The sequence below is a fragment of the Papio anubis genome, chromosome 1 (genome assembly GCF_008728515.1).
Source record: "Papio anubis isolate 15944 chromosome 1, Panubis1.0, whole genome shotgun sequence".
Taxonomy (NCBI): domain Eukaryota; kingdom Metazoa; phylum Chordata; class Mammalia; order Primates; family Cercopithecidae; genus Papio; species Papio anubis.
This window is the reverse complement of record NC_044976.1, coordinates 58,159,298-58,187,282: the sequence shown is the minus strand read 5'-3', so window position 1 is coordinate 58,187,282 and position 27,985 is coordinate 58,159,298. Positions and strand designations below refer to the sequence as shown.

Below are 27,985 nucleotides of genomic sequence, written 5' to 3'. Positions count from 1 at the left end.
TTTAAATTGGCATTAATTCTTTAGAAGTTGGCCTCCATGTTTGGGGAGTTGAGTGAAACTAACTCTTCAACCCTAGCTGTGGGATTACAAATTGGTAAAATCTGTCTGAAAAGTTTTTTGACAATATATATATCAAGAGCCTTTAAAATGTTCAAAGTCTGTAAGCCAATAATTTCACTTTCAGAATCTAAGAAAATAATCATATGCCAACAAAGTTGTTGATTGCAGTACTATTTATCAAAGCAAAAAGAAAAGAAACAGCTATTAAATGTCTGAAAGAGAAATGATTAGACACAGTAAGTTATAGTTATACAATGAAATGTATCATAGGCATTAAAATGTTTTAAAATAAGTTTAATTATTCAGGAAAATGCTTATCACATAATGTTTAAAAAAAAGTCATTATGCAATCTGTGCATACAGCATAGATCCCCACATATACATAAATATATGGGCCAGGTGCAATGGCTCAAACCTGTAATGCCGACACTTTGGGAGGCTGAGGTAGTGGGAGGATAGCTAGAGTCCAGGAGTTTGAGATCAGCCTGGGCAACATAGCAAGACCTTGAATAAATAAATTGATAAATACTTTAAATAAATAAATAAATATAAATATATATTTGTGTGTGGATCCTTATTTGGGTGTGCCTGGATGTGTGTATATATACTGTACACATACACACCCAGAGAGAGAGAAAAAGAAAGAGACTACAGAAAATATACTGAGATGTTGATAGTGATGATGATAGTCTAAGTATTGGAATAATGGGTGAGTTTTACCTTCTTTGTAATTTACAGTGAATTTGAAAATTTCTATCATGATTTTATTGTCACAGAAAAGGAGTAAAGCCTGAAAATGTTTAAAATTATGAATATGGTAGAATCTCAACTGTGAAGAATATACGTAGGAATACATGCACACATACACACGTGTGCCCATGCATGTGTGCATGTGTATGCATCCATACAGAGGGACATTGAGAAGAGAGTTGGCTAAAATTAAGCCCAAAGTTTAATGTTATGGAGACCTGATATCACTTCTTATTGCCTGGGTGATCTTGAACAAATCACAATTTCATTAAAGCTCAGTTTCAGTCTCTCTAAGCTCGGATAATACTAGTATATTTCTGTGTGTTTCTGTATTGATTAGGAATTTTTTTGGTGATAAGTGGGAGAAACCAAACCTGGTAGCTTACTTTTTTAAGAATTTAAGTTTTTGGAAGAATACAAGAGGGTTCACAGATTCAGAAGAAGAGCTGAAGAACCCAGCATGGGAAAGTGCATGTCCCAGAATAGCTCATTGGATCTAGATAGCAAAAACTATGGGAGTCTCTTCAGGATACCACCACCTGGATGAGTAGGGTAAAATGGCTGTTCAGTCTTTCTGAGTCATTCTGTTCAAGATTCCAGTTCCAGGGAGAGCATCTTACTGGCCTGTTTTGGGATTTGTGTCTAACCCTTTCCCAGAAGAGAATAGAGCACCTAGACTGGCTGCCCCACATAGGCTGAAGACCCAAAGCAAGATCACAGAGCTGTTGCCCATTGAAAGGAGGAATGATGCCTGCAGACAAAAACAAACCCAATTTTTTCCACATGACCTCAATACAGTTGTTGTGAGGGTCAAATGTATGTAAAATGCTTAATACAAATCCTAGCTTATAGTCGTTGCTCAGTACATTTTAGTTATTCTTTACACCACACATGTGTGTGCATGTGTGCACTGAAAAGAAAGCTGAAAAAAATATTAAAATATTAGTAAACATATTCATGGTAATTAATTATTATCTTTTTGTATTTTCCAATTTCACAAAATGGATGAATATTCATTTTTTACTTCAAACAAACTTTTTTGTGTGTGTTAGAGAGAAAGGATCAGAAAGAGATATTAGGTTCTAAGTTGGTCTGTAAGTAAATAGATAAATGATAAGAGGAGAAAATCCTTAGCTAGGCACTTTAAATAGAACTGTATTAGGCTCTACTTGTAAAGAAGATATCTGTGTCTTACACATACAAGTGATGAAATGAAGAAATGGAGAATTCTAAGGCTTTCCCTGCTGATTTCTAGGTAACCCTGAATGTCTCAGAATGGATATCAGCTAGAAGACTCTGACCTGGACAGACACAGATCTAGACATACAGTTCCTGCAGTCATGCTAGTAGAGAGACCACACCAGCAGCAAACAGTGCAATTGGATGTCAGCAGCAAAGCATTCATTCCTGAAGGAAATTGTTGAACCCACACACAGAGAATTCTGACAGCATTGTTTAGGTAAATCTTCCCCTTCCACAGACCTCCAAACACATGTCCTGCAAATGTTGAAGGTAGGAAGGAAGGATGAAGGCATAAAAGAAGGGAGGGAAGAAAGAGGGAGAAAGGAAAGAACTACAACATAGGCTTAATCTCAGCAACCAAGACAGAGATAGACAGAACGATACGAGATCCACCATAGGGATTAGTTTGCTTTTCTGGATGATGCCCACAAGAGTGGTCCACAATCAAATATGCAAAGAATTATAGCAAATAGCAAATTCAGGCTACCTCAAGTCAACATCAAAGTCCAGAAGCAGTGGAATGCAGCAGCTGTGACAAGAATCTGGGAGGTACTTTGGAATAATAGTGTCCAGGCCCTGAGGGAGGAGATTTATATGCCCTAGGCAGAGTCATAGAAAGAGAGACAGGAATGAAAACTGATGTTTTACAACACCTCCTTGTTCTTAGACCTGTAACCACAGTGGGCACAAATACCTAAAGTGTATTTGAGTTCCATCAAATACCATGCTAGGCTTTAGGGGAGCAAGACCAATCCTGTTGTGGGAAGTCAGGGACCCCAAATGGAGGGACCAGCTGAAGCCATGGCAGAAGAACATAAATTGTGAAGATTTCATGGACATTTATTAGTTCCCCAAATTAATACTTTTATAATGTCTTACACCTGTCTTTAGTGCAATCTCTGAACATAAATTGTGAAGACTTCATGGACATTTATCACTTCCCCAGTCAATACCCTTGTGATTTCCTATGCCTGTCTTTAATCTCTTAATTCCATCATCTTTGTAAGCTGAGGAGGATATATGTCACCTCAGGACCCTGTGATGATTGCGTTAACTGCACAAATTGTTTGTAGAGCATGTGTGTTTGAACAATATGAAATCTGGGCACCTTGAAAAAAGAACAGGATAACAGCAATGTTCAGGGAACAAGAGAGATAACCTTAAACTCTGACTGCTGGTGAACCGAGCCGAGAGGAACAGAGCCATATTTCTCTTCTTTCAAAAGCAAATAGAAGAAAGATCGCTGAATTCTTTTTCTCAGCAAGGAACATCCCTGAGAAAGAGAATGCGCCCCTGAGGGTAGGCCTCTAAATGGCCCCCTTGGGGGCAACTATCTTTTATGGTCAAAGCCGAAGGGGTGAAATAAGCCCCCGTCTCCTGTAGCTCTCCCAGGCTTATTAGGATGAGGAAATTCCCACCTAATAAATTTTGGTCAGACAGGTTGTCTGCTCTCAAACCCTGTCTCCTGATAAGATGTTATCAATGACAATGCGTGCCCAAACTTCATTAGCAATTTTAATTTTGCCCCCATCTGGTGGTCCCGTGATCTCGCCCTGCCTCCATTTGCTTTGTGATATTTTATTACCTTGTGAAGCATGTGATCTCTGTGACCCACACCCTATTCATACACTCCCTCCCCTTTTGAAAATCGCTAATAAAAACTTGCTGGTTTTACAGCTTGGGGGCATCACGGAACCTGCCAACATATGATGTCTCCCCCGGCCACCCAGCTTTAAAATTTCTCTCTTTTGTACTCTTTCCCTTTATTTCTCAGACCAGCCAATGCTTAGGGAAATAGAAAAGAACCCACATTAACTAGCAGGGCCGGGTTCCCCCGATATTCCCAGACATTATGGGTAAGATTTAACTTTCTGTTAATGGAATAACCTTGACCATAATTGACTTGGATCTGCAAGTTTAGGTAATGGGAATGGAAAGATAGGGACAAATGCCCTATGGATATTTTTAGCCAGCATTAACTATTAAGGTAGAGACTGGAGAAAGATGATCAAGGATGTGGATTCCTTTCCACTGTGTGTAAAAATGAATACACATTTATTTTTCACACTGGCTTGAAACTGACTCTTGTTATGAAATTAATATTCATTTAGGAACTGTATGAGATACTGAAAATTTTACTTCTAGGGCTTTGGAAGACTTGAGTTACACAGATTTTATATCACTTAATGAAACTGCCTTTTAATGCATTTTAGTTCCAAGAGATGTTATTGCCAACCTGTTGGACTGCCCAAAGAGAGATTATTCTAAGGATTCAATGGAGAAATTGAAGCCAAGTGCAAGTTCAAATTAAGGGAGATGCCATCTCTGTCACTAGAGAACACGCATCCATAGAGCAAGAGATTTTTAAATTGTACCATAAACAGGAAAAAAAAAAAAAAAAAAAAAAAAAGCTTAACTTCAAGGACTTTGGTTATTGCAGCCTATTGTAAATTGGATTTTCCAGGAAGTAGACCCTGAGATGGAGATTAGCATGTTGGAGAGTTATTAAGAAATGCTCTTGGGAATAACAGCTGTGAGAGAGGAGGGAAGGAAGAAGTAGTGGGCAGAGGGAGAAAGCAGATTGTGACACAGGCTCAATGAAAGTCTTGACTTATCCCTGGGGAGTGCTGAAGCTGGAAATGTCCTTCCAAGTGGTTCCAAGTTTGAATGAGGGGAGCTTGGTCTGTACGCTTCCATATTGACAAATCATTCATTGCGTGTGGGCTGCCCTGGAGAAGTGGCATGGCAGCCTAGGCAATTCATAAAGAAGGCTGATGCCTGATGGCTTTCTGCTGAAAGCACTTCCAGATGATGGAGATATCCAGGCAGCACACCACAGTATACTCTGTACAGCAGTAGCACCCATAGTCGCTTTGGGTGGGGATGAGGGTGCCATCACTCAGAATGGGAAAGCATGGTGTTTAAGTGTGTGCAAGTATGACTGAAAGTGTGGCAATAGGTATCATAACCACATAGTTAAAATAGTCACAGAGGAAGAATGTTGGCATCTTTGGTTCTTGGATTACAAACCTCCAAAGTGAGAAAGGATTTTAGACATAGTTATAATTTCATGCAGGGGCTTAGTGTTAAACAACTAAATGAATGACACCTTGGAGGATTTAAGACTGGGGTTCCTGGGGAAACAAAAGTTACAAAAAAGATAAATCACAATACAGAGTAATCTTATCAATTATGTTTTAAACTTACAGGAAGAGTGTTTAGCTTGCCATTTATTAAGTAAAAATAAATGTAACCATTTCATGTATTCAGCATATGTAAACTCACCCCAAAATTCTAAATCAAATATAATCGCACATAATTTATCTTGTCGTTAATAACTCTGATGAGAAAAAGTTTAAATAGCAAGGTAAATGTAGCATTTATTTTCAAATACCTAAAAACAACAAGTAAAAATAGGCATTTAGTAAAAATATACTGATAATGTAACCAATCTAAAGTATCATTTTAATGTATAAATCCTGGAGTTTATATCTCAGTTTATCTGAGTGAATCACAAGACCTGTCATCATTTTACACTCTGTTAGAAGAGATGATCCATGGTTCTCATTCAGTTGGTGACCTATTTTTTATGTACAAAAATCCTTTTAATCCATGTAAGCAGGTTTTTAAAACAAAGACCAAACAGTGACACATAGTGAGTGTCTAATCACTTAATCCTTAGATGTTTGTCTCTATAAAGCAAGAATTACAGTATAACAAAGGGTACCTCCTACTGGTTTTTTGTTTGTTTGTTTGTTTTTGAGACAAGGTCTCACTGTGTTCCCCTTGAGTGCAGTGGCATGATCCTTGCTCACTGCAGCTTCAAATTCCTGGGCTGAAGTGATCACCCCATCTCTCCCTCCTGAGTAGCTGGGACAATGGGCATGTGCCACCGTGTTCAGCTAGTTTTTTCATCTTTTTATAGAGATGCGGTCTTCTTATGTTGTCCAGGCTGATCTCAAACTCCTGGGCTCAAGCAATCCTCCCGCTTCAGCCTCCCAAGTGCTGGGATTACAGGTATGAGTCATCATGCCTGGCTGCTCCTATTGTTTTTAAGTGTGTTGAAAATTAATATTTTAAAAATTAAAATTACTTAATTACATTATATGTATGGAAAATAGATACAATCACATTCACAAGACTGGTTTCACAGATTTAATAAGAACATAATGTTTAAGGATGATAGAGATCACTATGTTAGAAATATTGCTTATATTTTATTATCACTTGAGAAAACTACATTTGAAACTATCGTTACAAAATGTGGTATTCTGAAGCCTCCACCTGTGTATCAGTTGAAAATACATTAAAGTGATATTTGCCTAAGGAGCTAGAATATCTTGCGTTCCCTCCATGTGTTAGATAAGTATAACTTATATATAATATAATACATTTTAAAACATCAAAATATTAGAGGGAAGAAGTTTATCTGATCATTTATAGACACTAGAAAAGGGGGCTTCTTAATCATAAGCATTAACAAACTGGGCTGTAAGAACAAAGAACAAAAATGTTCTGGAATGCCAGGAAAGATGTGCAAAAAGCTCTTGCAGAAAATTCCTTGAAGCTCATGGCTAGTAAAATGTTTGAAACGATTTAACCCAGTAAATGAGTACTTCCTAATGTGATTTGGGAGTATTCCCCAGAGATCTTTAAAACAAAATGACCAAGAAATAATGAAAAACAAAACTGCTGGGTAGGACCTAGCCTTATACAGAAAAGAGCGAGCTACACATTTCATTAAAGGACTTGCCACTATAAAAATATTTCCTTCCCAGCACTTTAGGAGGCCAAGGCAAGCAGATCACTTGAGGTCAGGAGTTCAAGACCAGCCTGTCTGACATGGAGAAACCCCATCTCTACTAAAAATACAAAATTAGCCGGGCGTGGTGGTGCATGTCTGTAATCCCAGCTACTCGGGAGGCTGAGGGAGGAGAATTGCTTGCACCCGGGAGACAGAACTTGTGGTGAGCCGAGATCATGCCATTGCACTGCAGCCGGGGCAACAAGAGCGAAACTCAGTCTCAAAGAAGAAAAAAAAAAAGGTTTCCTGGCCAGGTGCGGTGGCTCACGCCTGTAATCTCAGCACTTTGCACAGCTAAGGCGGGAAGGATCACAAAGTCAAGAGATCGAGACCATCCTGGCCAACATGGTGAAACCCCATCTCTACGTTTCCACTAAAAATACAAAAGCTAGCCGGGCATGGTGGCGCATGCCTGTAGTCCCAGCTACTCGGGAGGCTGAGGCAGGAGAATTGCTCAAACCCGGGAGGTGGAGATTGCAGTGAGCCAAGATTGCGCCACTGCACTCCAGCCTGGCAACAGACTGAGACTTCATCTCAAAAAAAAAAAAAAAAAAAAAGTTCTGTATTAACACAATTGGTGACTGAGAACATATCCAATCATAAAGCTATAAAAAACAATAATAATAGCTAAAACGTATGGAGCACTTATTAGGTGCTATGCACTATTCAATGCACTTCACTTATGCTAATTCATTTATCCTTAACAACCTGATAAAGAAAGTAATGTTTCTCAACTTTATCTTACTAATGAGGGAACTGATGCATCAAGAGGTACCCAAGCTCATGCAACTAATAAATTGCATACCTCAGAAAACCTCTTTCCAGATGTGAAGAGGAGACTCATCCTTGGGGAGATCAGAGCTGATTTTTAAAGACAATCATTGCAAATAAAATAAAACATATACAATCCTTCTTCAATCATTGCAGTTTCTGTATTTTCCCTTGTTACTGAAATAGTTCTTCAGGGAGTCAATATCCTTTTTGTTCAACACGGTGAAACAAGACAATCCATTGTGTGTAGATGAGTGAAATTAATGATTACCTATTGAAGAATCTACTGACTGAAGGTTCATGACTACAGTAAATGAGTCAGGGCCCTTGAATATGTTAAGCTTTTGGCATTTTGTATCTGAAGATGAGCTTGAATTATTATTTTTACCCACTTTTTCATATAAACCTCAAATTTTTCTGAAGAATAAGTTGGCCATTTGAATTAAATAACTGGCCTACCTGTGAGGCTATATTTTTTTTAATGTACAAAGTCCGTTTTTAGGTTATAATTACCGCACTGATAGATAGAGAGGGATGCATATAAATAATTCAAGAGTAACATAAATAATTACCCTTAGCCCTTAAATATTTCAGAATATATCTCTGAAGAATAAGAACATTCTCTTACCTAATTACATGGAATTATTATAGTTGGGAAAATTAACGTTGACATAATAGTGTTGTATAATGTGCAATCCTTCTTTAAATTTACCTAATTGTCCACAATTTTTTTTCTTTCTCTTTTTTTCTGGGATTCAGAGTCAAGGAATCAGGATTATGCATTGTATTTGACAGGTTGCTTCAGTCTCCTCTAATCTAGGTCAGTTCTCCACTCTGTGTGTGTGTGTGTGTGTGTGTGTGTGTGTGAGAGAGAGAGAGAGAGAGAGAGAGAGAGAGAGAGAGAGAGATCTTTCATGACAGCAACATTTTTGAAGAGTCTAGTAGATTTGTTGGATTGTTTCTTTGTGATCAGATTTGGTTCAACTATTTTTGGAAGAGATTGTATCGTGAACTTAGTGTATCACATTAGCAATAACATGGTATTAGATTGTCTAATTACTAAGGACATTAAATTTTACCATTTGATTAGAAAGATGTCCACTAGATCTCTCTGTTGTAAAGATATTTTCCCATTGTTATTACTAAATAATCTGAGAATGTGTGTGTATATTTTTACCCCCATTTTTTCACTCAATGCCTTTAGCATCCATTAATAATTATTATCAGACTCAAGTATTACTATGGTGTGTAAAAGGGTGGTGGTTTTCTATTTCCACTATTCCTTCTATATCTATTAGTTGGCATTATTCTATAAAAATAGGTTTTCCTCTTTCTTCATATCCACCTTTAAGTTTTCTAAAGTGCAAATATGGACTATAAATATATTTTTATTCAGCACGTTATAATCCATTCCTGACATGATTCATTTAAATCATCAGTCCCTCACAAGTTCAGCCTGTGGGAACACCTTCACATTGGCTTCTGCACCTTTTTTGCATGCATCCATTGTTTTTTGTGTACTTCCAGGCACAGGATATTACAGGATCATTTTGTACTTTCATTGACCCCATTCTGGACTCAGCCAATTCTCCAAGGATCCTTGATTCCATGTTGCATGGAATGATATTTAGTAAGGCTGGATGTCTATGAGCAAAGTAGGCTCCATTTCATAATTGCATTCCTTGAAAATGAGATTTTGGTCACCTGTTAAAATAGGGTCACATTTGTAAAAACTATAATATTGAACCTAATAGTCATTTACGTTTTAAGGTGAACATATTTATCAGCCTATTTATTTCATAAGGGATAATGGTGGCAATGGTCAAGTTAGACGGCCCATGGAGGAAGAAAGAAAGCTAACATCAATTTATTCTATTCCAGGCACCATCACATACATGATTTACATTAATCCTCATAAAAATCTTATTTTTGCAAGTGAAGGAGTAACTTGTTCAAAGTTACTTTTTGTATTGTAGATATCCCCAAATTAAAACCCTTATTTATTTGACCCCAAAAGCTTCATCTGTGACTTCTACTACCACAGGCCATTCTTCAAGCCAAGCAAGCAGGTCTGAGGGCTGAGAAGACACAGTTCACCCACTTCAAATTTCAAGAAGGGCAAACTCTGGTCATGCTGTCTTCCGTGTTTCACTTGAAGTTGTTCAGCATGATCTGCATGCACAGTCACCCTCTCACGGCCGTTCGGCTGAGAATAGGGTTCAAATGTTTCTCCCTATTGCTCAGAAAGTCTGTGGGAAACAATTTCCTATTTCATTTGCTTTCAGTGTTTATTCAAAAAGAACAGATAGGATCTCAAACTGAATGCTGTTTCAGTTGGATTATTCATTACAAGTACTATCTGTTGCCAGAAGTTAGTGCTGGTGGTGGGAAAGCTTGTTGTAGGCTTGTAAGAGATAACTGAAACAAGCTGCCTGAGAAACAATATTGGGTACAAAGCACAGAAGAACATGTTTTTGTCCTATCTTGGTCAAGTTCCTAAACTCTGTTGGCTCTCAGTTTTCTCACTGTAAATGGAGACAATAATAGTTTGCCTGCCTGAAGAAATAAGGTGAGCTATCTAGTACAAAATCAACAACCACATGCTGAATATCTTCTGTAATAGAGGGTTTCCTTTGACATTAGAAATGTGGAGAAATATAAGGCAGAGTTTCTACCCATATTATACTTAACATCTAGTTGATGTCGCAGGACTTGCATCTTAAAAGGACAAATAAATAACACGGTGACATATTTGTAACACAGTGTGTGAGTTTCAAAGACAAGGGAAAGGATTAGTCACCAATAACATTATAAGCTTTTCAACTTAAAATAATAATAAAGAACACTTTTCTCTTTTTTTAAAAAAACAGAAGATTAGGAATAGATGTGCAGGATATGCAGGTTTGTTACCTAGGTAAACTTGTATCATGGTGGTTTACTGCACAGATCATTCCATCACCCAGATATTAAACCCAGCATCCATTAGCTATTTTTCCTGATGCTCTCCCCACCCCACGGGTGCTCAGGGTGTGTTGTTCCCCTCCATATGTCTATGAGTTCTCATCATTGAGCTCCCAAATATAAGTGAGAACATGCAGTGTTTGGTTTTCTGTTCTTGCATTACTTTGCTGAGGATAATGGCTTCTAACTCCATCCATGTCCCTGCAAAGGACATGATCCCATTCCTTTTCATGGTTGCGTAGCATTCCATGGTGTATATGTACCACATTTTCTTTATGCAGTCTATCATTGATGGACATTTACGTTGATTCCATGACTTTGCTACTGTAAATAGTGCTGCAATGAACATATGCATGCATGTATCTTTATAATTGAATGATTTATATTCCTTTGGGTCCATAGCCAGTAATGGGATTGCTGGGTCAAATGGTATTTCTTCATTTAGGTCTTTCAGGAATCATCATACTGTCTTCCACAATGATTGAACTAATTTACACTCCCACCGACAGTGTAAAAACGTTCCTTTTTCTTTGTAACCACTGCAGCATCTGTTGTTTTTTTACTTTTTAACAGCAGCCATTCTAACTGGTATGAGATGGTATCTCATTGTGGTTTTGATTTGCATTTTTCTAATGATCAGTGATGTTGAGCTTTTTTCAAATGTTTATTGGCCACATGTATGTCTTTCTTTGGGAAGGATCTGTTCATGTTCACTTTTTAATGTCCGCTTTTTAATGGGATTTTTTTTTCTTGTAAATTTGTTTAAGTTACTTATGGATTCTGGATATTAGACCATAGATAGATAGATAGATAGATAGATAGATAGATAGATAGATAGCAAAAATTTTCTCCCATTCTGTAGGTTATCTGTTCACTCTGATAATAGTTTCTTTGGTTGTACAGAAGCCCTTTAGTTTAATTAGATCCCATTTGTCAATTTTTGCTTTTGTTGCAATTGCTTTTGATATTTTTGTTATGAAATCTTTGTCCAAGCCTATGTCCTGAATGGTATTGTCTAGAGTTTCTTCTAGGATTTTTATAGTTTTGGGTTTTACATTTAAGTCTTAAAACCATTTTGAGTTAATTTTTGTATATGGTGTAAGGAGGGGATCCAGTTTCAATTTTCTGCATATAGGTAGGCAGTTCTCCTAGCACCATTTATTAAATAGGAGATCCTTTCCCCATTGCTTGTTTCTGTTAAGTTTGTCAAAGATCAGATGGTTGAAGGTGTGTGGTCTCATTTCTGATTTCTCTATTCTGTTTCATTAGTCTATGTGTCTGTTCTTGTACCAGTACCATGCTGTTTTGGTTACTGTAGCCTTGTACTATAGTTTGAAGTCAGGTAACATGATTCCCATTAAATTACCATTGACTTTCTTTACAGAATTAGAAAAAAAAAAAAACTATCTTAAAATTCATATAGAAGAAAAAAAGAGCCCAAAGAGCCAAGTCTATCCTAAGCAAAAAGCACTTTTCTCTTTTCTCCTACCAATTTTTTAAAAAAGAAAATAAGGAGTAAGGAAGAAAAGAATAAAGGTACAACAAAACAAATGAAAAAGGAAAGAGAAAAGAAAAAAATACAAAAAAAAAAGCAGTAAAAGTAGATATGAAGATAAATACGAAAGTCAGTATTAATGTCTTTTCAGTTTATAAATCTCACTTTTTCTTATGTGATTTAAATCCAATTGTATAATACAAAAATTATAAATCTATGTTTATAAATGCACAATATATAAAGATACCATTTGTGACAATAACAACATAAAGAGAGGGATGGAGTTGTATAAATGCAAACATTGTGTATACAATTGAAACTAACTTGAATTGAAACTAGATTGCTATAAATGAAAACATTAATTGTAATCCTCAGGGCAACCACTAAGAATACAACTTTAAAATGTGTAGAAAAAGAAAAGAGAAAGTAATCAAAAAGGTGTATTAGAAAATATGTATTTAATACAAAAGAAGGCAGTAACAAAGGAATTAAAGAGCAAAAAATAATGTAATATATAGAAAGCAAATGGCAAAATGGCAAAAATCCTACCTTATCAGTAATTACATTAAAAGTAAATGGATGAAAGCTCTAATGAAAAGGCAAATGTTGGCAGTAAAGATTGAAAAACATGATCTAAATGTATGCTGTCTACAAGAGACTGGCTTTAGATTCAAAGACAAGATAAGGTGAAAGCTAAGAAATGGAAGAAGCTATTTTATGCAAACACTAACTAAAAGACAGCTGGAGTAAATATATGACTATCAGACAAAATAGAGTGTAAGAAAAAAATTATGCCTGGTACAGTAGCTCATGCCTGTACTCCCAACACTTTGGTAGGCCAAGGAGAGAAGATCACTTGAGCCCAGGAGTTCAAGACCAGCCTGGGCAACATAGGGAACCCCCATCTAAGAAAGAAAAGAAAAGAAAAAAAAAAGAAAAGAAAAGAAAGGGAGAGAGAGGAAGGAAGGAAGGAAGGAAGAAAATTAGCTGGGCTTAGTTGTATTTACCTGTGGTCCCTGCTATTTGAGAGACTGAGGTGGGAGGACTGCTTGAGCCCAGGAGGTTGAGACTATAGTAAGATGTGATTGTACCACTGTACTACTCCAACCTGAGCAATAGAACGAGACCTATCTCAAAAAAGAGAAAAGAAAAAAATTGCTACAACAGACAAATCAGGATATTACAGAATAATAAAGGGTCAATTCATCAAGAACATATATCAATTATAAACCTATAAACAGAACCCCAAAACCTATGAAGCGAAGATGGACAATTAAAGACAGAAGTAGGCAGTTCAACAATAAGAGTAGGACAGTTGCATATTCCACTTTCAATAATGAATAAGTCAACTAGGCAGATCATAAACAAGGACATAGAGGACCTGAATAGCACCATAAGCCAACTAGACCTAAGAGACAAGTACAGAACACATCCATTCAACAACTGCAGAATACACATTCTTCTCAAGTGCACACAGATAATTCTGCAAGATGAACAATATGTTAAACTTTTTTAAAAAATCTCAATAAATTTTAAAATATTGAAATCATAGCAAGTGTCTTTGGAATGAAATTAGAAATCTATAGCAGAACGGAAACTGGAAAATTCACAAATATGTGAAAATTCAACAACATACTCTTAAATAACCAATGGGCCAAAGAAGAAATCACAAGGGTATTTAGAAAATAGAGATGTATGAACATGAAAACACAACATACCAAAATCTATGAGACACAATGAAAGCAGTGCTCAAAGGGAAATTTACACTTTTAAATGCGTACATTTAAAAAAAATCTTATATAAATAACCTAACCTTCCTAAGTGACTAGCAAAAAAACAAAATAAAACAAAAAGGCAGACTAAGCCCACAGAAAGCAGAAGGGCTGAAGTAATAAAGATTTGAGCAGAGGTAAATGAAACAAAACATAGAAAAATAATAAAGAGAATTAATGAAACTAAAGTTTGTTCTTTGAAAAGATCAACAAAATTGCCAAACTTTTAGCTCAACTGATGAAGACAAAAAGAAGATTCAAATTACTAAAATAAAAAATGAAAGTGGTAATATTACTATTAGCTTTATGAAAATAAGAAGAATTATAGAGAATGCTATAAACATTTCTATGTGAAAAAAGTCATATAACCTAGACAAAATGAACAACTTCCTAGAAACACACAACAAACTATCAAATTTGACTTGAGATGAAATCTGAATAGACCTAAAACAAGTAAGGATATTGAATTGGTAATCAAGAGTTCTAACAGGAAGAAGCTCATGACTGGGTGGGTTCACTGGCAAAGTCTACTGAATATTTTATGAAGTAGAGTAATTCTTTTCAAACTTCCAAAAAGTAGAAGGGGAGGAAATACTTCCCAACTCATTCTATGAGGCTGGCATTACCCTGATACCAAAGCCAAAGATACAAGAAGAGAAAACTGCATGCCAATATCCCTTATGAATATAGATACAAAAATTTTCAACACAATACTAGCAAACAAGATCCAACACTAGATTAAAAGGATTATACCTCATGACTAAGTGGAATTTATTCCAGGGATGCAAGGGTGGTTCAACTTATGAAAAGAAGTCAAATCAACATATTACAACATTTATGAAAGAAAGAGTAAAACCCCACACATTCATCTTAATTGATGACAAAAAGCATTTGACAAAATTCAACAGTCTTTCGTGATGGAAACACTCAGTAGAGTAGAAATAGAAGGCAGCTTTCTCAACATGATAAAGGCCATCTGGAAAATTCCATAGCTAACATCAAACTCTATGTAAAAGACCAAAAGCTTTCCCTGTAATATCAGGCACAAGATAAGAATTTTCATTCTTGCCACTTCCATTCAATATTATACTGAATGTTCTAGCCAGAGCAACAAGTTAAGAAAAAGAAATAAAAGGCAACTATATTATAAAGGCAGAGGTAAAACTATTTCTAGTCTCAGATGACATGATTTTATATCAAACAAAAGACTACTAAAGCTATGCATTATCTGTTTTGCATTGCTATAAAGGAATATCTGAGACTGGGTAATTTGTAAAGAGTTTTCTTTGGCTCACAGTTCTGCAGGTTGTACAACCACGACACCAGGATCTGCTCGGCTTCTGGTGAGGCCTCAGGAAGTTTATACTCATGGAAGAAGGAAGGGGGAGCAGGCATGTGACATTGTGAGAGAGGGAACAAGAGAGAAGGCACCAAGAAGCCCCAGGCTCTTCTAAACAACCAGCTTTTACATGAACTAATAGAGTGAGAACTGAACTCATTACTATGAGGAGAGCACCAACCCATTCTTGAGGGATCTGCTCCCATGTTCCAAACACCTCTCGTTGGCCCATCTTCAACAATAGAGTTAATACTTCAACATGAGACTTGGAGGGGAGGGGCCACACATCCAAACTATAGCAAGCTAATAGAGAAATTTAGACAAGTTGCAAAATACAATATCAAAACTCCATGTATTTCTACAATGGATGTCTCTATTGTATATAAAACTCCATTGTATTTCTACACATGAGCAATAAACAATCTGAAAAGGAAACCATAAAACAATTTCATTTAAAATAGCATCAGGCAGAGTGTGGTGGTTCACACCTGCAATCCCAGCACTTTGGGCGGCTGAGGCAGGCGGGTCACTTGAGGTCAGGAGTTCAAAACCAGCCTGGTCAACATGGCAAAACCCTGTCTCTATGAAAAATACAAAATTGGCTGAGTGTGGTGGTGCATACTTGTAGTCCCAGCTACTCAGGAGGCTGAGGCAGGAGAATCACTTGAACCCGGGAGGCAGAGGTTGCAGTGAGCTGCGATCATGCCACTGCACTCCAGCCTCAGCGACAGAGTGAGACTCTGTCTCAAAAACAAACAGACTAAACAAAAACAAACAGTAAAACAAAAATAAAATAACATCAAAACAGTAAAATATTTAGGAATATATTTAACCAGGGAAGTGTAACACTTGTGCACTGAACACGATAAAACTTTGCTGAAAGAGATTAAAGGAAACCTTAATAAGTAGAAAGATATTTCATGTTCATGGATTGGAAGATAGAATGTTAAGATGGCAATACTCCCCAAATTGATATACAGATTCAGTGCAAGTTCTATCAAAATTTCAACTTCTTTTTTGAACAAATAGAGAAGCTGCTTCTAAAATTCATGTGAAATTGCAAGAGATGCAGAACATCCAAAATCCTGAAAAAGAAAGCAAAAAGAAAACCCATACTTCAAATCTTACTACAAAGTTACAAAAATCAAAGCAATGTACTATTGGAATAAGGGTAGATATATAGGTCACTGGAGTATAATTGAGAGTCCAGAAAGAAATCAATATATCTAGAGAACTGATTTCCAATAAGGATGTCAAGACCATTCAATGGGGGAAAGAATTGTCTTTTCAAAAAATGGTGCTTGGACAAACAAATGTCTACATGGCAAAGAATGGATTTGGATCTTTACCTCATAACACATACATAAAATAATTCAAAACAGATTTAAAAATTCAAATGTAAAAGCTGAGACTATACAACTCTTGAAAGGAAATATAGGTGTAACTCTTCATGACCTTAGATTAAGCAATAGTTTCTTAGCTATGGTGTCAAGAGCACAAGCAACAAAAGAAAAAAATAGATAACATAAACTTCATTAAAATTAAAAACAAAAAATTAATTGAAATGTCATAATTGTACATACTTAGTGCGTACAGAGTGACATTTCAATACATGCATACAATGTGTATTGATAAGTCAGGGTAATTAGCATATCCATCATCTCAAACATCCATCATTTCTTTGTGTTGGGAACATTCAACATGCTCCTTTTAGCTATCAGAAATGATATAATATATTACTGTTAACTGTAGTCATCCCACAGTTGTATAAAACACTAGAACTTATTCCTCCTATCTAGCTGTAAGTTTGTATCCTTGAACTAACTTCTCTAACTCCCTCCTTCACCTACTCTTTTCTGGTAACCACAATTCTACTCTCTGCTTCTGTGAGCTCAGCATTTCTAGTTTCCGTATTTTAAGTGAGAACATGTGGTATTTATCATTCTGTGTCTGACTTATTTCACTTAACGTAATATCTCCTAGGATCATCCATGTTGCTGCAAATGACAGAATTTTATTCTTTTTTATGGTTGAATAATATTTCATTGTGATATATATATGTCATATATACATATATATGCATATATATACATATATATGAGACATTTTCTTTATCCATTCATCTACTGATGGGCATGTAGGTAGGTTGATTCAATATGTTGGCTGTTGTGAATAGTGCCACAATAAACAGGGATGCTGATCACACTTCAGCATATGGTTTTCCTTTCCTTTGGATACATAACCAATAGTGGAATTGCTAGATCATATGGTAGTTCTATTTTTATTTGTTGAAGAAATTCTATACTGTTTTACATAATGGCCATACTAATTTACATTCTCACTAACAGAATATAAGAGTTCCCTTTTCTCTGCATCTTTGCTGGCATTTTTGTGTGTGTGTTTTTAATAACAGCTAGTCTAACTAGGTGAGACAATATCTCATTGTGGTTTTGATTTAAATTTTCTTAATGGTTTGTGATGTTGAGCACTTTGGCATATACATTGCCATTTGTATGTCTTTTTAAAAAATAAATGTCTATTATGATCATTTGCTCATTTTTAAATCAATTTTTTTTTTGGCTGTTGAATTGTTTGAGTTGCTTGCATATGCTGGATATTAATCCCTTGCCTCTTCATTCTCTTGATTGTTTCCTTTGCTGTACAGAAGGTTTTGAGTTTGATATAATCTCATTTGTCATTTTTGCTTTTGTTGCCTGTGCTCTTGAAGTCTTATCATTAAATCTTTGCTCAGAAGTGTTTCTCCTATGTTTTCTTCTGGTGGTTTTATAGTTTTGCATCTTACATTTAAGTCTTTAGTCCATTTCAAGTTGATTTTTGTGTATGGTGAGAAGTAGGGGGTCTAATTTTATTCTTCTGCATATAGATATCCAGTTTTACCAGCACCATTTTTTGAAGAGTCTGTCCTTTCCCCAATGGATATTCTTGTCACCTTTGTCAATCAGTGGGTCAGAAGTACATTAATTCATTTTTCTGTTTTCTGCTCTTTGCCATGGTCTATGTGTCTGTTTTTATGCTAGTACCATGTTATTTTGGTTAGTATAACTTTGCATTATAATTTGAAAGCAGGAACTATAATGGCTTCAGCTTTGTTCGTTTTGCTCAGAATTAGTTTGGCTATTTGGGGTCTTTTGTGATTTCATACAAATTTTAGGGTTTTTTTTCATTTCTATGAAGAATGCCATTGACATTTTGATATGGATTAAATTGAATCTGTACATTGCTTTGGATTATGTGGTCATTTTGACAATATTAATTATCCAATCCATAAACATGGAATTTTTTTTCATGCATTTTTTTTTCCTTTTCAGTTTTTTTCATCAGTGTTTTGTGGTTTTCACTGTAAAAAATTTTAACCTCTTTGGCTAAATTTATTCCTAGGTGTCTTTTTTGTAACTATTGTAAATAGGATTGTTTTCTTGATTTCCTCTTCAGCTAGTTTGTTATTGATGTGTGGAAACATTACTGATTTTCATATGATGATTTTTTTAATCGTGCAATGTTAAGAATATTTTTAGTTGTTCTAAGAGTTTTTGATGGAGTTTTCAGGTTTTTCTCTATATGAGATCATGTCATCTGCATACAAGGACATTTTGACATTCTCTTTTCCAATTTGGATGCATTTTATTTCTTTCTCTTGCCTGATTGCTCAGGCTAAGACTTCCAGGGCTAGTTGAACAAGAGTGTTGAAAATGGGCATCCTTGTCTTGTTCGATTTCTTTGAGGAAAAGCTTTTCATTTTTTCCTATTTAGTAGGATATTAGTTGTGAGTTTGTCACATAGGCTTTATTGTGTTGAGGTATGTTCCTTGTCTACCTAATTTGTTTAGAGTTTTTATCGGGAAGGCATATTGAATTTTGTCAAATACTTTTTCTGTGTCTGTTGAGATGATTCTGTGTCTATTGATATTTCTGTGTCTATTGAGATGTTCTGTCTTTCATTCTGTTGATGTGATGTATCACGTTTATTGCTTTGCATATGTTGGACCATCCTTGCATTCCTGAAATAAATCCCACTTGATCATAATGTATAATCATTTTGCTGTGCTGTTAGATTTAGTTTGCTAGTATTTTATTGAGGATTTTTGCATCTATGTTCATTACAGATATTGGCCTGTAGTCTTCATTTTTGTTTTGTCCTTTTCTGGTTTGTGTATCAGCATAAGACTGACATCATATAATAAATCTGGAAGAGTTCCCTCTTCTTTAATTTTTTTGAAATAGTTTGAGAAGAATTGTTGCTAGTTCTCTTTTAAAAGATTGATATAATTGAGCAGTGAAGTCATCTGGTCCTGAGCTTTTCTTTGTTGGGAGATGCTTATTACTCGCCATTTGTCTGTTCAGATTTTCTGCTTCTTCTTGGTTCAGTTTTGGTAGGTTTTACGTGTACTAGAATTTATACACTTCCTCTAGATTTTCCAGTTTGTTGGCAAATTGGAATGATTCTTTGTATTTCCATGGCATTGGTTTTAAGGTCTCTGTTTTAATTTCTGATTTTATTTATTTGGATCTTCTTCTTTGTCTCTTAGTCTCTTTTCAAAAGATCAACTGTTTGTTTTGTTTGTCAATCTTTTGTATTTTTTGTCTCTATTTCATGAGGTCTGCTTTAATCTTTATTATTTGTTTTCTTCTATTAATATGAAGCTAGGTTTGTTCTTGTTTATCTAATTTTTTGAGGTGCTGTATAAGTGAAGTTTTTTTTAAATCTTCCTGCTTTTTTGGTGTAGTCATTTATTGCTATGAACTTTCCTGGTAGAACTGCTTTTTCTGTCTCCCATAGGTTTTGGTATATTTTGTTTCTATTTTCATTTGTTTCAAAAGGTTTTTTAAATTCTCTTCCTAATTTCTTCATTGAACCATTAATCATTCAGAAGCATGTTATTTAACTTCTAGGTACTTATGCAGTTTCAAAAGTTCATCTTGTTATTGACTTCCAGCTTTATTCCATTGTGATCTAAAGAACATGTTAATATGATTTCAAATTTCTTAAGTTTGTTGAGGCTTGTTTCGTGGCCTAACATATGGTCTATCCTGGAGAGTGTTGCATATACTGATGAGAAGAATATGTATTCTGTAGATGTTGGTTAAAACATTTGATAGATGTCTGTTGGGTCTATTTGGTCTATAATGCAGTTTAAGTTCTATGTTTTTTGTTGATTTTCAGTATAAATTATCTGTCCAATGCTAGGAGTGGAGAGTTGAAGTCCCCACCTATTGATATATTGCAGTGTATCTCACACTTTAACTATATTTACTTTATCTATCTGAGTACTGTGGTGTTGGACGCATATATATTTAGAATTTATATCCTCTTATGGGATTAATCACTTTATCCTTATGTAATGACTCTCTTTGTCTCTTTTTTATATATTTTGACTTAAATTTAATCTATTTTGCTTGATATAAGTAATTATAGCTACTTCTGCTCGTTTTTTTGTTTGTTTGTTTGTTTATGTGGAATCTTTCCCCATTCTTTTACTTCAGTCTATGTGTATCTTTACAGGTGAAGTGAGTTTCTTGTAGACAAAATATCATTTTATCTTGTTTTGTTTTTATCCTTTCAGCTAATCCATGTCTTTTAATTGGAGAATTCAAACTAATTACATTCACAGTTGTTATTGATAGGTATGGATTTACTTCTGTCATTTTCTTAATTTTTTACTGACTGTTTTTTACATTTTTTTGTCCCTGTCTTTCTCTCTTATTGTTTCTCATGGTTTGGTGGTTTTGTAATAATGTTTGATTCCTTTCTCTTTCTTCTTTGTGTGTCTGCTCTACTCGTGAGTTTTATACTTTCATGAATTTTCATGTTGGTAGGTATCGTCTTTTCACGTCCAGATTTAGGACTCCCTCAAGCATTTCTTGTATGGCCTGTCTAGTGGTGATAAATTTCCTCTAATTTTGCTTATCTGTGAAAAACTTTATTTCTCTTTCATTTCTGAAGGATATAATTGCTGGGTGTAGTATTATTGGCTGGCAACCTTTTTTTCTTTCAGTACTTTGAATATATCATCCCATTCTCCCTGGCCTATAAGGTTTCTGCTGAAAAATGTTCTGTTGGTCTGACAAGGATTTCCTTATATGTGACTTGACACTTTCTCTTGCTCTTTTTAGAATTCTCTTTGTTTTGATTTTTGACAGTTTGACTACAATTTACCTTGAAGAGGAACCTTTTGTGTTGCATCTATTTGGGAATCTCTGAGCTTCCTGGGTCATATTGTCCCTATCGCTCTCAACATATGAGAAGTTTTCAGCTGTTATTTATTTAAATATATTTTCAATGTCTTTTCCTATTTATTCACCTTCTAGAACTTACATAATCTGAATATTTCTTCACTTAATGTCTCAGAAGTCTTGTCTGCCTCTTCATTCTCTCTAATTCTTTTTTTTTTCTTTTGTTGTCTTACTGGGTTATTTCAAAAGACCTGTCTTCAAATTCAGAAATTCTTTCTTCTTGATTCAGACAACAGTTGAAGCTGTTGATTGTTATCCTTATTTTATTCATTGAAATCTTCAGTTCTAATATTTCTGTTTGGTTCCATTTTATAATACCTATCTCTGTTGAATTTCTTATTCTGATGATCAATAGTTTTCCTGATTTCATTGAATGTTCTATTTGTATTATCTTATATATCACTGAGATTCTTTAAGATAATTATTTTGAGTTCATTTTTAGGCATTTCATAGATTTTCTTTTTGGAGTCTGTTACTAGAAAATTATTGTGTTCCTTTGGAGGTATCATGTTTCCTTGCTTTTTCATACATCTTGTGTCCCTGTGTTGATATCTGCACATCTGGTATAGCAGTTGCCTTGTCTCATTTTATCGAGTAACTTTCATAAAGAAAGAATTTTTCCTGTAGATTTGTCCTATAGTGTTGGTTGGGTAGTGTTTTGACTTTGGTTTCAGGTGGGTGCAGTAGTGTATTTTCTGTGTGATTTTGTTTGATGTATTCAATGTTAGCAGTGTCTGCAAGTGCCTCAGTGGCCTAGGCTGCAAGAGTTTGTGGAGGCTATGGTGCAGCTTTGCAAAGTGTAGTTTGAGTACCCAGTGGGCCAGATCTCTGGCCCCTGAGAGGGCTCGTAGGCCTTTGGTAGCTCTATTTCTGGAGTGGGTGAGGTTTCCAGAGGTGGCAGACTCTGAGTGGGCCAGTCCTTAGGTCTTGGGGGTTACACAGCTGTTCAGTGGCTTGGCCACTGGAGTGGCTGAGTTTGCCACCAGTGGCAGACCTTGGGTGGGCCAGTCCTCTGGCCTCTGGGTGAGGTGTGTGATGACTCAGTTGCTGGAATGAACAGGATCACTGGCAGTGACAGACCCTGAATGGGCTGGTGCTTGGGCCCCTGATAGGACATGTGTGAGCACATGGTGGCTACATCACTAGAGTGGGTGATTTATCAAAAAAATAGACAACTTACAGAATGGGAGAAAATATTTGCCTATTATAGATCTGATGAGACTTATATCCAGAATTTATACAGAACTCTTACAATCCAATAACAAAAGACAATCTAATTCAAAAATGGGCAATGGATCTGAATAGTCATTTCTCTAAGGAAAATATACAGATGGCCAATAAGCACATAAAAAGATAGTCAGCATCATCAGTCATTAGGGAAATACAAAGGAAAACCACAATGAGATACTTCACACTCACTAGGATGGGAAAAAAGTAAACAAAACAAAACAATAACTACAAAACAAAACAGAATGTGATGAATATTGGTGAGGTGTGGAGAAATTGGAACATTCATACATGGCTGGTGGGAATGTAATACGGTGCAACCAAAGTGAAAAAAAAAAAAGTTTGGTTGTTCCTCGAAAAGTTAAACCTAGTATTATCATAAGACCCAACAATGCTATCATAAAACCCAACTAATAGGCCCAGGTGTATTAGTTTGTTCTCATGCTGCTATGAAGAAATACCCAAGACTGCGTAATTTATAAAGAAAAAGAGGTTTAATGGACTCACAGTTCCCCATGGCTGGGAAGACCTCACAATCATAGTGGAAGGTGAAGGAGGAGCAAAGGCATGTCTTACATGGTGGCAGGAAAGACACTATGTGCAGGGGAACTGCCCTTTATAAAACCATCAGATCTCATGAGACTTATCACTGTCACAAGAACAGAACAGGAAAAACCAGTCACCGGGATTCAATTACCTGCCACCAGGTCCCTCCCACAACACGTGGGGATTATGGGAGCTACAGTTCAAGATGAGGTTTGGGTGGGGACACAGGCAAACCGTATCATTAGGTATATAGTTAAGATAATTGAAAAGAAATGTTTAAACAAATCTTGTGCACGAATGTGCAGGCAGCCCTATTCTCAATAGCTAAAATGTAGAAACAACCCGCTGTCCTCCAACCAATAAATAGATTAACAAGATGGGGCATACGCATACAATAGAATGTTATTCAGCTATGAAAAGGAATAAAGCACTGATTCATGCTACAACAAGGAAGAACCTTGAAAATATTATGCTAACTGAAAGAAGTCAGACACAAATGGCTACATATTGTATGGTTGTATTTATATAAAGTGTCCAGAAGAGGCATAGAGACAGAAAGCAAATTAGTGGTTGTCACGTGCTGGAGGAGTCAGGGTAAATGGAAAGGCCAGTGCCTACTCAATGGGCATAGGGTTTCTTTTTGGATGATAAGGATATTCGAGAATTAGGTAGTGGTAATGGTTGCAAAACATTGTGAGTATACTAAACACCACTGTACACTTCAAAATGTACTAAAAAATCGTACACTTTAAAACGACTAAAAGGGTGAATTTATGTTATATGAATTTTACCTTAATTTAAAAGATACATGAGGAGAGAAGAAGCATTTTAATTCTTATTTTATGTGCAGCATTATGCTAGTCATTTTCCTTTTCTTATTGATTCAAGTGGATATTTGTCCATAAACAGGTCATGACAATTGAAAGAAAATTTCTAAACTGGACTTTAAACTTTTGAATTTGCTTGCGTTCTACCTCTTCTGTGAGCCTTTTAAGAGCTCTCCTAAGACAGAACAAATAGGTCCATTTTATGTAATACTTCTTTACCTTTTTCAGGCTTCCATTATTGTACATATTATGCTTTGGCTTTATTATTTACATTTGTAATTTGTTTTTGCCTTGTAACATGTTTGTGTTGTTTTCTTTTACTAGTTTATGAGTTCTTCAAGATTGGGCCTTGCTCTTTGTGTTTTCATTTCTGAAGCCTGGAATATCGCTCAGCACAAAGTATATACTCAACAAAGGTTTTCCTGGCCAGGTGGGTTTACATATTTGGTTTCTGTAAGCACCACATTAGTGTCTCCTAAAATAGCCATGTCTGTTTGACTTGTCTGTACAACACCCACCATTCATTTCCCCGAATGAAACTAGGTCACATCTGGGACACATGAAAAGTTTTAAGAAGAGTTGTGTTTGAAATACAAAACCCTGAAGTGTACACCAAAGATAACCTGATCATGCCAAAAAATTATAAATGATAAAAAGTTTATTTCATTATTACATTTTTGGTCTTTGCTCTTTTACTTCTTTATTAAGTTTATAGTAATAGAATGATTTACACATGTTGAAAATCAAAGGAGGATGAAAAAGGCAAAAAAAAAAAAAAAGCAAAATATTTTACTTTATGAGTCTCTTATTTCGTGAATTCTCTCCTACTTATGCTGGTTATTTTGTTTGGTTCTGAGGACAATTTGTGCACAAAAATCCAAGACATCTCCATTTTCCTGTAAAAAACAAAACCAAACAAACAAAAACCTTGTGCTCAAAAGAGAAATTTAAAAAATTTTTAAAAGATCTGATGGTTTTATCAGGGTTTTCTACTTTCTCGATAGAGAGGATCTGAGTGAGAGGGTCTCTCCTGACAGCAATAACAAGTAGAATAGTTTTTGTAAATAAGAAGGACATTTTGAATATCTGATTTTGTTGGTTTCCAGGACCAACAACAGAATTTGCTGGATACCCATGAACCTTTCACTGTACCTGTGCTAGACACTGTGAATAATATACTTTGTGGGCACTAGTTACTTTTTCTACTGTTGAAGTCATTCTTCAACTTGATCTTTTTTTGTGAAAATGAGGTAAAATTTCTTTTCTGAGGGAACAGCATTTGAAAATTATAAATCATGTAAAAAAATGGTTAGTCATATAAGAAAAATGGCCATTCCATTAATTATGTTTATATCTGCTCACCTCCACTCTACACCCAATTCACAAAATGACAAGTGAAAAATCATGTACTTGCCCTTACTGTACTATTTTCCTTTGAATCTTACTTAAACCTAGAATAGTATTTTATATCTTCCATACATACTAGCATTGTTGTTTTCCAGGCTTGCTGAGCTGAACAGACAATGCTCATTGTCTCTCTTTCTTCTGTTCACATTCCAAATTTGGGAAATGGGGTCATCTGATGCAAAAGATCTGAATCCTGTGTCTCAAATTTTTGTGAAATCTTCTCTGCTTAACCTTGTCTTACTCCCTTTTCTTCAAATTTAGCAGCATTTATTGAATATCTACTATAAAGATGCCTGTCTCTGTGCAGGGCCTGTAGTAGGAGTTTAACAGTGAGACTCTATTTTCTCCCACTTATTCCATTTTATAAATATTCATTTTATCAGTCAGGGTTCTAACCAGAAAGAGAATGCACACTCCTAGCACCATGGAAGGTGATATGGTTTGGCTCTGTATGCCCACCCAAATCTCATCTTGAATTATACTCCCATAATTCCCACATGCTGTGGGAGGGAACTGGTGGGCATTTTCCCTATACTGTTCTCGTGGGAGTGAATAAGTCTCATGAGATCTGATGGTTTTATCAGGGGTTTCCACTTTTGTGTCTTCCTCGTTCTCTCTTAGCCTGCTGCCATCCATGTAAGATGGGAATTGCTCCTCCTTGCCTTCCACCATGATTGTGAGGCTTCCCCACACACGTGGAATTGTAAATCCAATTAAACTTCTTTCTTTTGTAAATTGTCCAGTCTCAGATATGTCTTTATCAGCAACATGGAAACAGATTAATATAGTAAATTGGTACCAGTAGAGTGGGGCATTGCTGAAAAGATACCCAAAAATGTGGAAGCAACTTTGGAACTGAGTAACAAGCAGAGGTTGAAACAGTTTGGAAGACTCAGAAGAAGACAGGAAGATGTGGGAAAGTTTGGAACTTCCTAGAGACTTGTTGAATGACTTTGACAAAAATGCTGATAGTGATATGAACAATAAGGTCCAGGCTGAGGTGGTCTCAGATGAAAATGAGGAACTTGTTGGGAACTGGAGCAAAGGTAACTTTTGTTTTGTTTCAGCAAAGAGACTGGCGGCATTATACCCCTCCTCTAGAGATCTGTGGAACTTTGAACTTGAGAGAGATGACTTAGGATATCTGGTGGAAGAAATTTCTAAGCAGCAAAGCATTCAAGAAGTGACTTGGTGCTGTTAAAGGCATTCAGTTTGAAAGGGAAATAGAACATAAAAATTTGAAAAATTTGCAGCCTGACAATGTGATAGAAAAGAAAAATCCCATTTTCTGAGGAGAAATTCAAGATGGCTGCAGAAATTTGCAAAAGTAATAAGGATCCAAATGTTAACCCCCAAGACAATGGGGAAAATGTCTCTAGGGCATGTCAGAGGTCCTTATGGCAGCTCTTCCTGTCACAGGCCCAGAGGCCTAGGAGGAAAAAGTGGTGGTGTGGGCTGGGCCCGGGGTCCCTGAACTACATGCATTACCTAGGGACTTGGTACCCTGAGTTCCAGCCACTCCAGCCATGGCTGAAAGGGGCCATTGTAGAGCTTCGGCTGTGACTTCAGATGATGCAAGCCCCAAGCTTTGACAGCTTCCACATGGTGTTATCCCTGTGGGTGCATAGAAGTCAAGAACTGAGGTTTGGGAACCTCTGCCTAGATTTCAGAAGACGTATGGAAAGGCCTGGATGCCCAAGTAGAAGTTTATTGCAGGGGCAGGGCTCTCATGGAGGACCTCTGCTAGGGCAGTGTGGAAGGGAAATGTGTGGTCAGAGCCTTGACATAGAGTCCCTTTTGGGGCAACCACCTAGTGGAGCTGTGAGAAGAGGGCCACCAACTTCCAGACCCCAGAATGGTAGATCCAACAGCTTGCACCATGCACCTGAAAAGCCACAGACACTCAATGCCAGCCCATGAAACCAGCCAGGAGTGGGGCTATACCCTGTAAGGCCATAGGGATGGAGCTGCCCAAAGCCATGGGAACCCACCTCTTACATCAGCATGACCTGGATGCGAGACATGGAGTCAAAGGAAATCATTCTGGAGTTTTAAGATTTGACTGCCCTGCTGGATTTCAGACTTGCATGGGGCCTGTAGCCCCCTTGTTTTAACCAATTTCTCCCATTTGGAATGGTTGCATTTACCCGATGTCTGTACCCCCACTGTATCTAGGAAATAACGAGCTTGCTTTTGATTTTACAGGTTCATAGGTGGAAAGGACTTGCCTTGTCCCAGATGAGACTTTGGACCATGGACTTTTGAGTTAATGCTGAAATGAGGTAAAACTTTGGGGGACTATTGGGAAGATGTGATTGGTTTTGAAATGTGAGGACATGAGATTTGGCAGGGGCCAGATGTGGAATGATATGGTTTCGCTCTGTGTCCCCACCCAAATCTCATCTTGAATTGTATTCCCACAATTCCCACGTGTTGTGGGAGGGATCCAGTGGGAGATAACTGAATCATTGGAGCAGTCTACCCCATACTGTTTTCGTGGTAATGAATAGGTTTTATCAGGGGTTTCCGCTTT

The 27,985-nt window shown here is 36.4% G+C and overlaps 1 long non-coding RNA gene across 1 annotated transcript; it reads left to right on the top strand.

Moving 5' to 3' along the window:
- Positions 1-614: 614 nt before the first annotated feature.
- Positions 615-27,698, top strand: LOC116276327. Its single transcript, XR_004185745.1, has 3 exons — positions 615-2,269; positions 24,370-24,475; positions 27,658-27,698. It is a non-coding gene; the product is annotated as an uncharacterized LOC116276327 (long non-coding RNA).
- The last annotated feature ends 287 nt before the right edge of the window (positions 27,699-27,985 follow it).